Raw genomic sequence first — 12564 nt, 5'->3', positions numbered from 1 at the left:
CTAAAAAGAACCTAACAAAATTAAAACACAGAGACATAATTTGATCAACAATATTCAATCGACCTAAATCTAACAAAAATTGGTGCAACAATATTCAAATGGTCTAAACCTAACAAAATTAAAACACAAGACAAAGGCATAATTTCATGAAAGAATAGATTCAATTGGCCTAAACCTAACAAAATTAAAATATAGTAAAGTAAAACATAGGTAAAAATTTGATGAAAAAATAGATTCAATTGGCCTACCCTAACAAAATTAAAGGCACTGTAAAATCAATTAAACGAATTAAAAACAAAACAAATTTGAAAAAAGAAAAAAAAATCTACGTTATAATCAAAAGGGAAAAGAACGAAAGAGGAAAAAAAAATTAACTTGCAGAATAGTTTCTTCACTTTTTTTTAACCCTTTTAATTGATCTCCCTTTCTTCCAAGAAAATCTCCTTTTTTTTGTCCTTTTTCTCCAAAGGAAATCTCCACCTTTTTTTTATAGGGCACTGAGATGGTAGGTTTTTTAGACTACTGAGAAGAAAGCAGGATCATGTATGTGAGAGTGGAGAATGTAGGAAGAATCGTGAGAGGGAGCGAGAAAAAATCGTGGGAGTTATGGAGGGAGTGGTTGAGGGAAAATAGGGAGGAGATGTGAGATTTACTTTCTGTTTTCTTGTGTTTTCCTTTAAAAAAAATAAATTCAAATTCAAATCAACTTAATTTAATAAAAAAATTAAGTGATAAAATAAAATAAAATAAAATAATGGTAAATATAAAAAATAAAAATAAATGGCCAAAATATGGTATCTACAGCTTCCCCCTTTGTTCATCCTAAGAATATTTAAAGGTGGACAAAGGAAATAGATAAAGTATTTGAGCCAAATTTTTTTTTAGAGAGAGAACTAAAAAAGACTATCAACCTTAGAAAAGGACTATTAACCTTAACTCTAGAACCAGGTTTGATAAATAAAGGACCTGATAGATAGGCTTCGGCCTCAGCTTCATATCTGGGCTCAATTTAACCAAATTCGAAAAGTCATCAACCTTAGCTCTAGGACTAGGTTTGATAAATAAAGGACTTGATAGACATGCTTTGGCCTCAGCTTCAGATCTGGGCTCTATTTAACAAAATTTGAAAAGTTATCAACCTTAGCTCTAAGACTAGGTTTGATAAATAAAGGACTTGATAGACAGACTTTGGCCTCAGCTTCATATCTGGGCTCGATTTAACCAAATTCAAAAAGACATCAACCTTAGCTCCAAGACTAGGTTTGATAAATAAAGACCTGATAGATAGGCTTCGACCTCAACTTCAGATCTGAGCTCGATTTAACCAAATTTGAAAAGTCATCAACCTTAGCTCTAGAACTAGGTTTGATAAAAAAGGACCCGATAGATAGACTTCGACCTCAGCTTCAGATCTGTGCTTGATTTACCAAATTAAAAAACTCATCAACCTTAGCTCTGGGACTATGTTTGATAAAAAAGGACCTGATAGACAAGCTTCGGCCTCAGCTTTAGATCTGGGCTTGATTTAACAAAATTTGAAAAGTCATCGACCTTAGCTCTAGGACTAGGTTTGATAAATAAATGACCTGATAGATAGGCTTCGACATCAGCTTCATATCTGGGCTCGATTTAACCAAATTCGAAAAAACATCAACCTTAGCTGCAGGACTAGGTTTGTTAAAAAAAGACCTGATAGACAGGCTTCAGCCTCAACTTCAGATCTGGGCTCAATTTAACCAAATTCGAAAAGTCGTCAACCTTAGCTCTAGGACTAGGTTTGATAAATAAGAACATGATAGACAGGCTTTGGCCTCAACTTCAGATCTGGGCTCGATTTAGATAAATTCGAAAAGTCATCAACCTTAGCTCTAGGGCTAGGTTTGATAAAAAAGGACCTGATGACAAGCTTCAGTCTCGACTTCAGATCTGGGCTCGATTTAACCAAATTCAAAAAGTCTTCAACCTTAGCTCCAGGACTAGGTTTGATAAAAAAAGACCTGATAGACAAGATTCATCCTCAGCTTTAGATTTTGGCTCGATTTAACCAAATTCGAAAAGTCATCAACCTTAGCTCTAGGACTAGGTTTGATAAAAAAGGACCTGATAGATAGGCTTCAGCGTCAGCTTCAGGTCTGGGATCGATTTAACCAAAATTGAAAAGTCATCAACCTTAGCTCCAGGGCTAGGTTTGATAAAAATTGGACTTGTCCTACTTTTGGACTGGGTAAAGATTTAATTTGAAAATAAAATATTGTGATTTTCAAAGAAATAAATAGCTCACTGCTCCATTTATCAATCCCATTAACAATTGATCAGCATGGCTTCCGTATAGATTAAAACACTTATATCATGAAAGCTTTTTAAGTTGCCAAATTTACCACTCTTCGAATCAAAACTACGAAAGACTACATTATGTTGTAAAGACCTAATGTTATTTTAGTCATTGGAAATCACAAAACGTTAATCCCTTTAGGATGTAGACTTCCAATTACGATAACTCCTATCATGGAAAAATTTGTTTGGACTTGTAGACACCTATATTTCCTTAAGTCTTATAAAAAGAAAATCATAGCTTTTACTTGGTTTGCAAATACAATAAGTTGTACTGGATTCTTACTAATTAACAAAATCTAGAATACTAGACTGATGAATCATGAATGTTTACTATAATTTGATAATCTTTTAGAAAGGATAAAAGTAAAGATTAAAAACAAACATATATTCGATAAATATTATAAGAAATGAAAAACAAATGTGACAACGGTGCTTGGAATAAGAGTACAAAGAGAAGGGTGAGTGAAAGTATACACATCTGGAAATAACATTCTAAGAATTAAATGTAAGTTTCCTAGAAATACCCCTGACTTCTTTCTACATTACGAAACCCTATAAGAAAAAGTCTCATGCATAATATCTTCGAACATAATCTGAATTCACAGAATTTTTTAACTCAAAACCGTCCATATTAGTCAAAATTAAAGCTCCTCTTGAAAAAGTATTTTTCACTACAAATGGACCTTCACAATTAGGATTCCATTTTCCTCGATGATCCTTTTGAAATGGAAGTATTCCTTTTATTACCAAATCTCCCTCTCGAAAGCTTCAAGGGTGTACTTTCTTATTGTATGCTCGCATTAGTCTTCTTTGGTAAAGTTGCGCATGATTTAATGCTGCCAACCGTTTTTCTTCAATGAAATTCAATTGCTCATAACGACCTCGTAATCATTCAGCTTCATCTAACTTAGCTTCCATGAGAACTCACAATGAAGGTATCTCAACTTCTAAAGGTAAGACAACTTTAAACTAAAGAAAATGGTGTTGCCTCTGTTGAAGTACGAACTGACGTGCGATATCCATGCAGCGCAAACAGTAGCATTTCATGCCAATCTTTGTATGTTATTGTCAATTTCTCAATGATTCTTTTAATATTTTTGTTAGCTGCCTCAATTGCCCCATTCATCTTTGGGCGATATTGAGTCCAATTTCGGTGGTTGATCTTAAACTGCTCACAAAGTTCGTCAATCATTTTGTTATTAAGGTTCTTGGCATTATCTGTAATTGTAACGCCCCAAAAATTTGAGGAATTTAATTTTATTATATTAAGTGTAATTTTGAAATTTTGGGTGTTATTTAAATGTTGAAGTATTTTACTTTATGGAGATTTGATTCTATTGGATATTTGAAAAATATCTAATTGTTGTTAAGTTGGAATTTATGTTTGTTTTGGTTATTTATGTTTAGGTGTCTTATTGGATTTAAGGACATAATAATTGTATTATGAAAATAATATAATTATTTATGAAAAGATATTTGGAGAAGATAAAGGTGATTTGATTGGTTAATGAGAGAGAATATTTGATTTTAACAAGGAAATAAATAAAATAAAATAAAATGAAAAGAATATCAACACTAAAATCTGACACATGACGTAAGCAGAAGCAAACGTGTCCCTTTGGCTCAACATGATCACTTCTGGTCATTCGCCAGCTTGCCTTTTCTCTTACCTTTACCTCTACTTGAAAAATAAAAATAGACAGAGTGAGAATAAAAATATACTCAGTAAGGGACCCACTACTAGTCTCGCTAGATGTCTGTTAACTTCCTATTAGAGTCTTGAAGAGTGGTACCCATGAACTGGCACGTTCCCAAACACGTGCGATCTGTGATCCCGTAGGAACAAGCTGGTCTTTGGTGAACCCAAAGGAACACTTAAGACGATCGGGCTGTGAGTGATTCCGTCGAATCACTCAAATCATGTCTATGTCAATGTCAATGTCAGACTGGTGGTCCCGTCGGATTACGCAGTTATAAGTGTGAGCGATTTCGTCGGATCTCTCAAATCATGTCTATGTTAATGTCAATGTCAATGTTAGACTTGTGATCCCGTCGGACTACATAGTCATAAAAAAGAGTGGTGATCCCAGAGGACACTCATGTGGGTACGACTCTGATAGGTAAAGTTAACATACACCCTATCCATAACATGCACATAACACATCATCAAATCATATCATAACATATCATGCCATAACATGTCATACCATACATATCCTATCATATCCTATCATATCCTATCATATCATGTTATATCATCCTCAATCACAATACTGTATCATTAAAACGTAGGTGATAACATCAATACATTATTTGCTCTAACCACAAAGTCATCCAGCAGTCATATTTACAATATCAGTTCCTATCTATAACCTCAAGTTCTATAGGTAGCATGATCAGTACATAACCATTCATACATGCGGTCTCTTTAAATTAAACTCGAGAGTCTAATAGTAGAATCTCTTACCTGGAGATTAGTTTACAGCAAAAATATCCTAACAGTCACGATCAAGCTCCCCAACAATCAAGCCCTAAGCACAAATGAATCCAATAACTAAAATTAATAAACTAATTACTAATTGCCTAGGGTCTAATTCCAATTATCTCAACTTACCCAAAGTTGAAGATAATTCCAAATTTATCTTTGGTTTAGGAAAATTCCTCGGTTCAGCTCCCAATTGACCTATCAAGAAAATAATTCAATTAAATCCATAATTAAATTATTTAAGGTCTAAAGTTGATTTTTGTTGGGAAACAACCAAAATCCAAACCAAACTTACCAAAATAAGTGGAAAAAGACCAAAAATAGGTTAGGTGGCTCAAATGGCTTGGAAACCAGAGGTGGCTCGGCTAAGGCTTTGAAAATGGCTCGGGTCGGGGCGGCTGGCGCAGGCGTACGACTCGGACGCAGGAGGGTGGCTCGGCTAAGGTACACGTGACTCGAACTTCACCTAGCGCAATTCAGCAAAGGGCGGGAAAAAGCGGGTCCAGGCGCGCATGACTTGACTAGGCCCAGCTCGATTGAAGTGGCTGGGATGCGGGCTTGACGAAGGCAACCCGGCTTGAACGTGCGTGCAGAGCTCGACTTGGCGTCTGGCTTCATGGACTTCAATGGACGGCGCCCGACTTGCGACGGTGTGGCTATACAAGCGGTTGGAGTTCACGGACGACACGACTGAACTTGCGACGGCGTGGCTGTGCGAGCAGTTGGAGTTCACATACGACGCTCCTTTACTTAGAGATTTTGAGAGAGTTGAGATTGCAGTTTCTGTGGGAGAGGTTACCTCACAGCTAGCTTAGTTGTCTGTACGGCCGACCTTGAGGCAGAGGATTATTGTTGCTCAGCTAAATGATCCTTATTTGGTCGAGAAGCATCGATTGGTAGAGGCAGGAAAAGGTGAGGATTTCTCCATATCCTCTAATGATGGACTTATGTTTGATAGGCGTCTGTGCGTGCTAAAAGACAGTGCAGTCAAGACAGAGCTTTTGACTGAGGCTCTCAGTTCTCCATTTACTATGCAGCCTGGAAGTACGAAGATGTACCAAAACTTGAGACGTGTCTATTGGTGGAGAAACATGAAGAGAGAAATGGCAGACTTCATCAATAGAGATTTTCGCAAGAGAGGTCAAGATGCTCCGTAATCGAGGAATTGCACTGGTCAAAGTTCTTTGGCGAAACTACGGAGTTGAAGAGGCCACATGGGAGAGAGAAGAGGATATGAGAGCCCAGTACTCTGAGCTGTTCGAGGATGAAAGTTTTTCAAAGGAGGGAAGATTGTAACGCCCCAAAAATTTGAGGAGTTTAATTTTATTATCTTAATGGTAATTTTGAAATTTTTGGTGTTATTTAAATGTTGAAGTATTTTACTTTATGGAGATTTGATTCTATTGGATATTTGAAAAATATCTAATTGTTGTTAAGTTGGAATTTATGTTTGTTTTGGTTATTTATGTTTAGGTGTATTATTGGATTTAAGGACTTAATAATTGTATTATGAAAATAATATAATTATTTATGAAAAGATATTTGGAGGAGATAAAGGTAATTGGATTTGTTGAGGAGATAAAATATTTGATTTTATTTGGGAAAAGATAAAAGAAGATAAAAAGGAGACTTGGTGGGTTTAAATGAAGAGAGAGAAGTTTTGTTTTTGTTGGTTTAAAATAAGAAAAAGGAAAGGGAAAATAATATTTATTTTGTTAAATATTCCTTGGCATCCGCGAATTTATTTTCCTTATCTTCTTCTTCATCACAAAGAAAGAGAAAACAAAAAAAGAGAAGAAAGAAACCCTACCTTGCCATCGCCCTTTGTCGACCGTCGAAAACCACCATTCGTCGTAGCCGTCCCAGCCACGTTGTTTATGAACTCTAGTCGCTCGTACAGCCACGCCGTCGCAAGTCCAGCTGCATCGTCCTTGAACTCCAGCCGCTCGCACAGCCACGCCGTCGCAAGTTGGGCGTCGTCCATCGAACTCTATGAAGCCAGATGCCAAGTCGAGTCGTGCACGCGCATCCAAGCTGGATCGCCTTCGCCAAGCTTGCTTCCCAACCGCTTCAACCTAGTCGAGCCTAGTCAAGCTGTGCACGCCTGGACCCACCTTTTCCCGCCTTTCACTGAGTCGCCCAGGTGAAGTCCGAGCCGCATGCACCTTAGCCGACCCGCCCTCCTGCGTCCGAGTCGCACGCTTGCGCCAGTTGCCCCTACCCGAGCCATTTTCAAAGCCTTAGCCGAGCCACCTCTGGTTTCCAAGCCGCTTGAGCCATATAACCTATTTTGGTCTTTTTCTACCTATTTTGGTAAGTTTGGTTTGGATTTTGGTTGTTTCCCAACAAAGATCAATTTTAGACCTTAAATAATTTAATTATGGATTTAATTGAATTATTTTCTTGATAGGTCAATTGGGGGCTGAACCGAGGAATTTTCCTAAACCAAACATAAATTTGCAATTATCTTCAACTTTGGGTAAGTTGAGATAATTGAAATTGGACCCTAGGTAATTAGTAATTAGTTTATTAGTTTTAATTATTGGGTTCATTTGTGCTTAGGGCTTGACTGTTGGGGAGCTTGATCGTGACTGTTAGGTTATTTTTGCTGTGAACTAATCTCCAGGTAAGAGATTCTACTACTAGACCCTCGAGTTTAATTTAAAGAGACCGCATGTATGAATGGTTATGTACTGATGATGGCTAGCTATAGAACTTGAGGTTACAGATAGGAACTAATATTGTAAATATGACTGCTGGATGACTTTGTGGTTAGAGCTGATAATGCATTGATGTTATGACATGATATGATGCGATATGATAGGATATGTATGGTATGACATGTTATGGCATAATATGTTATGATATGATTTAATGATGTGTTATGTGCATGCTATGGATAGGGTGTATGTTAGCTTTACCTATTAGAGTCGTACCCACATGATGCCCTTCGGGATCACCATTCTTTTTTATGACTGTGTAGTTTGACAGGATCGCCAGTCTGACATTGACATTGACATAGACATGATTTGAGAGATCCGACGAGATCGCTCACACTTAGACTGCGTAGTCCGACGGGACCACCAATCTGACATTGACATTGTCATAAACATGATTTGAGTGATTCGACGGGATCACTCACAACCCGATCGTCTTAGGTGTTCCTTAAGTTCACCAAAGACCAGCTTGTTCCTATAGGATCATAGATTACATGTGTTCGAAAACGTGCCAGTTCAGGAGTACCACTCTTCAGGACTCTAATAGGAAGTTAACAGACACCTAGCGGAACTAGTAATGGGTCCCTTACTGAGTATATTTTTATAATCACTCTTTCTATTTCTATTTTTTAGGCAGGCAGAGGTAAGAGCAAAGGCAAGCTGGCGAATGACCAGAAGTGACCGTGCCGAGTCATAGAGACACGTTTGCTTACGCTTACGTCATGTGTCAGATTTCAGTGTCGATATTCTTTTAATTTAATTTAATTTTATTTATTTCCTTGTTTTTTTCCCTTTAAAACTAGTAGGGCCCGAGATAGGATTATGTTTTAATTTATTTCCATACATTCTATTTATGATTTTAACAACAATTTGCAGTTTTGTTTTATTTTTTATTTACTTTAAATAAATTTTAATTCTTTTCTTTTAAAGTAAAGTTCGTAACTTAGTATAAGAAGTTGAGTCGTTACAGTAATAATACCCTTTGGGAGACCATAACGACATATCAGCTCTTTCTTGATAAACTTGAGCACTACTCCCCTTGTAACATTGCAATAAGATGCAACCGCTATCCATTTAGTGAAGTAATCAATGGCCACAAGAATAAAACGATGGCCATTTAAGGCTTTAGGATCAATGTGTCTAATAACATCCATTCCCCACAAAGAAAATGACCAGGGTGCTGATAAGACATGCAATGGTGATGCTTCTACATGGATTTTATCCATATAAATTTGACACTTTTTACATTCCCTTGCATATTTTATGCAGTTTGATTCTATTGTTGTCTGATAATAACCAGATTTAAGTATTTGTCTAGTCACCATATGTCCATTAGCATGTGTTTCATATATTTCTAATGTCTGTCATAATTTGTTTTTCTTCCTCCTCATCAACACACCGACGGAGCACCATGTCGTGGTTTCTTTTATAAAGAACTTCACCACTTAAGAAAAAGTTCATAGCCAACCTTCTTATTGTGCGTTTTTCATTCTGTTAAGCTTCATATGGATATTCTCTACACTTTATGAATTACTTAATGTCAAAATACCATGGCTTGTTATCATTTCCAACATTCATGCAATATGCTGGCACATCTCGATTTGTAATTTGGATTGGATAAAGTTCAAATTCAAGATTAAGATCAAATATCATTGCTAGGGTGGCTAATGCATCTGCCATTCGATTATCTTCCCTATGAACATGGTCAAATGAAATATTCTCAAAATTTTGAAATAATTTTATAACGTATTGGCTCTAAGGCACCAATTTAGCATCTCTTGTTTCTCATTCTTCCTCGACTCGATGTATCATTAACATTGAGTCACCCAAAACTTTCAACTTTTTTAATACTCATATCACATGCAACTTGAAGTTCCATAATGCAAGCTTCACATTCAGCGATATTGTGAGTGCATTCAAAACATAACTTGGTTGTTAGGGGAAAACTCTTTCCTTTTGGAGAAATTAGTACAACTCCAATCCCATGTCCCAACTCATTTGAGGCACCATCGAAAAGCATAGTCCATGTCCCATGATTTATAGCATTCTTTTCAACTAGAAATATGTTTTCATCCGAAAAATCAACCCTCATAGGCTCGTAATCTGCTACTGATTGGGCAGCTAAATGATCAGTAAGTGCGCTTCTCTTTATTGTTTCTTTAGTAACATAAACAATATCATACTCTAACAACAAAACTTTCCATTTTGCAATCCTTCTAGATAATGATGGTTTCTCAAAAATGTATTTTATTGGATCCATTTTTTAAATAAGCCATGTCGTATGGTATAACATATATTGCCTCAAACGATGAGCGGTCCATAGCAAAGCACAACAAGTTCGCTCAAACTTTGAGTATCTAGACTCATAATCGACGAACTTTTATAATTGGTGAACTTTTTGCTCAAATAATAAATGGCATGCTCTTTCTTCCTTGATGAATCATATTGTCCTAAAACACCACCTTTGAAACTTTCTAATACTGTTAAATATAGGATTAACGGTTGCCCTGGAACTGGAGGTATCAGTACTACTGGGCTGTGCAAATACTGCTTAATTTTGTTGAAAGCTTCTTCGTAATCCTCATTCCATTTCTCTGAGTTGCTTTTACGTAATAGCTTGAAGATTGGTTCACATATTGGTGTTAAATGCAAGATAAATCTAGATATGTAGTTCAATCTTCCAAGAAAACCTCGAATTTCATTTTCTGTTTTAAGGGATGTGTAACGAACCAACTCTTTATACTAAGCTGAGGTCATTACTAAAAAAAAAACAATAACAACAGACACTTTCTTGAAAAGAGGGAAACTAAATTTTCATTTAAAAATAGAATGCTAAAACACTGATACATATACGCAGAAGCAAAGCTGAGTCCCCATATGGCATGTCACGGATCCTTCTTTGTCGCTCGCCAGCTTTTCTCTACCTTTACCTTCGTCTGAAATATTAAACATAGAAAGAGTGAGTATAAACAAATACTGAGTAAGGGACCTATTACTAGTCCCGCTAGGTGTCTGTTAACTTCCCATTATAGTCTTGTAAAGAAGTACCCCTGAACTGGAATGTTTCTGAACACGTGCATCTGTGTTCCCGTAGGAACAAATCTGGTCTTCGGTGAACCCTGAACACCTAGGACAATCTAGTCTTTAGTGTACCCGAAGGAAACACTAAGACAATTGAGATGCGAGTGATCCCGTCGAATCACTTGAATCATGTCTATGTCAATGTCAATGCCAGACTGGTGGTCCCATCAGACTACACAGTCCTAAAAAGGTGGTGATCCCGAAGGACACCCGTGCGGGTACGACTCTAATAGACAAAGTTAGCAGAACACCCTAGCGGGACTAGTAGTAGGTCCCTTACTAAGTATTTGTTTATACTCACTCTTTCTATGTTTAATATTTCAGGCGAAGGTAAAGGTAGAGGAAAGCTGGTGAGCGACAGAGAAGGATCCGTGACATGCCATATGGGGACTCAGTTTTGCTTCCGTGTTTCAACATTCTGTTTTTAAATGAAAATTTAGTTTTCTTCTTTTCAAGAAAGTGTCTGTTGTTATTGTTTTTTTTAGTAATGACCTCAGCTTAGTATAAAGAGTTGGATCGTTACAGTTGGTATCAGAGCGTCAGCTTTTAGGTTCTATAGACTAACTTACGATGACAGTCTTTGATTTTGTCCCTATATAGGGCTATTACGGTCCTTCGTCACTCGTCAGGTAAAGGTAAAAGTAGTGGAAAGCTGGCGAGCGACGAAGAAGGATCCGTGACATGCCATATGGGGACTCAGTTTTGTTTTCGTGTCTATGTATTAGTGTTTTAGCATTCTGTTTTTAATGAAAATTTAGTCTTTCCTCTTTTCAAGAAAGTGTCTGTTGTTATTGTTTCTTTTTAGTAATGACCTCAGCTTAGTATAAAAAGTTAGGTCGTTGCCGAATGTCATTTCTACGGTAGTCCTTTCTTTATCTGGATCTACTTTGATCCCTTCTTCATTGACAATGAATCCCAATAGTTTTACCGAGTTATCCCAGATGTACATTTGGATGGATTTAATTTCAATTGATATTTTCTCGACCGATCAATTAATTTTTGGAGTGTGGTTGCATGATTTTCATTTTCTTTGATTTTTGCATCATATCATGAAAAAGTGTAACCATTGCTTGCCGATATGTTTCCCTAGCATTTTTCAAACCAAATGGCATTACTTTGTAGCAGAATGTTCCCTAAAGGGTAATGAATATCGTTTCTCTATCTTCTGCAGCCATTTTGATCTGATTATATCCTGAAAAACCATCTATGAAGGAGAAAGTTGAGTATCCTACAGTGTTATCCACTATCATGTCGATATTAGGTAAAAGGAAGTTATCTTCTGGATTGGCTCGATTTAGATCTCTATAATCTACGCATATTCTCACTTTTCCGTCTTTTTTGGGCACTACAACAATGTTTGCCACCCATTCAGGATATTTGGAAACTGTGAGAAACTCTGCTTCGATTTTCTTCTGTACTTCCTCCTTTATTTTAATCAGTACACCAGACTTCATTTTACGTAGCTTTTGTCTCATTGGGTTGCATTTTGGCTTTAAAGGAACTCGATGTACTACAATATCCATATTTAATCTCGACATATCTTGATAACTCAAAGTAAAAATATTTGAGTACTCACGTAATAAATTGATCAGTTTTTTCGAGATTCACTGGTCAATGTGTGCCAATTTTTACTGCTTTTGATTCCTCTTGAGAACCCAAATTGATTACTTCAACTGGTTCTTGGTGACGACCTAGAACTTTACCTTCTTTTTTTTACCATTCTTAACTATTCTGAGGATATTCCCACATCATCTTTATTGTCACTTTCCTTGTTAGATTCCATAGTGTACATTAAGGCATCAAGGGTAAAACTAGAATTACAAACATCTTCATTCTTATGAATATTGTCTATGAAAGAGTTTAGACTTTCCTGTTTAATTTGCAAATGCAAGAAATAAATCAGAGAGAAGAAGAAATTAGAATGAATGAAATGAAAATGCGAAAATT

The 12564-nt window shown here is 36.6% G+C and overlaps 1 long non-coding RNA gene across 1 annotated transcript; it reads left to right on the top strand.

Annotated features, from left to right (window-relative positions):
- Positions 1 to 7230: 7230 nt before the first annotated feature.
- Positions 7231 to 11025, top strand: LOC127144049 (uncharacterized). The gene is made up of 3 exons (XR_007815658.1): positions 7231 to 7298; positions 7382 to 7445; positions 10942 to 11025. It is a non-coding gene; the product is annotated as an uncharacterized LOC127144049 (long non-coding RNA).
- The last annotated feature ends 1539 nt before the right edge of the window (positions 11026 to 12564 follow it).

Source organism: Cucumis melo, chromosome 11 (genome assembly GCF_025177605.1).
Source record: "Cucumis melo cultivar AY chromosome 11, USDA_Cmelo_AY_1.0, whole genome shotgun sequence".
Taxonomy (NCBI): Eukaryota; Viridiplantae; Streptophyta; class Magnoliopsida; order Cucurbitales; family Cucurbitaceae; genus Cucumis; species Cucumis melo.
Note: the sequence above shows the minus strand (reverse complement) of the source record. Positions and strands in the feature narration are given on the sequence as shown.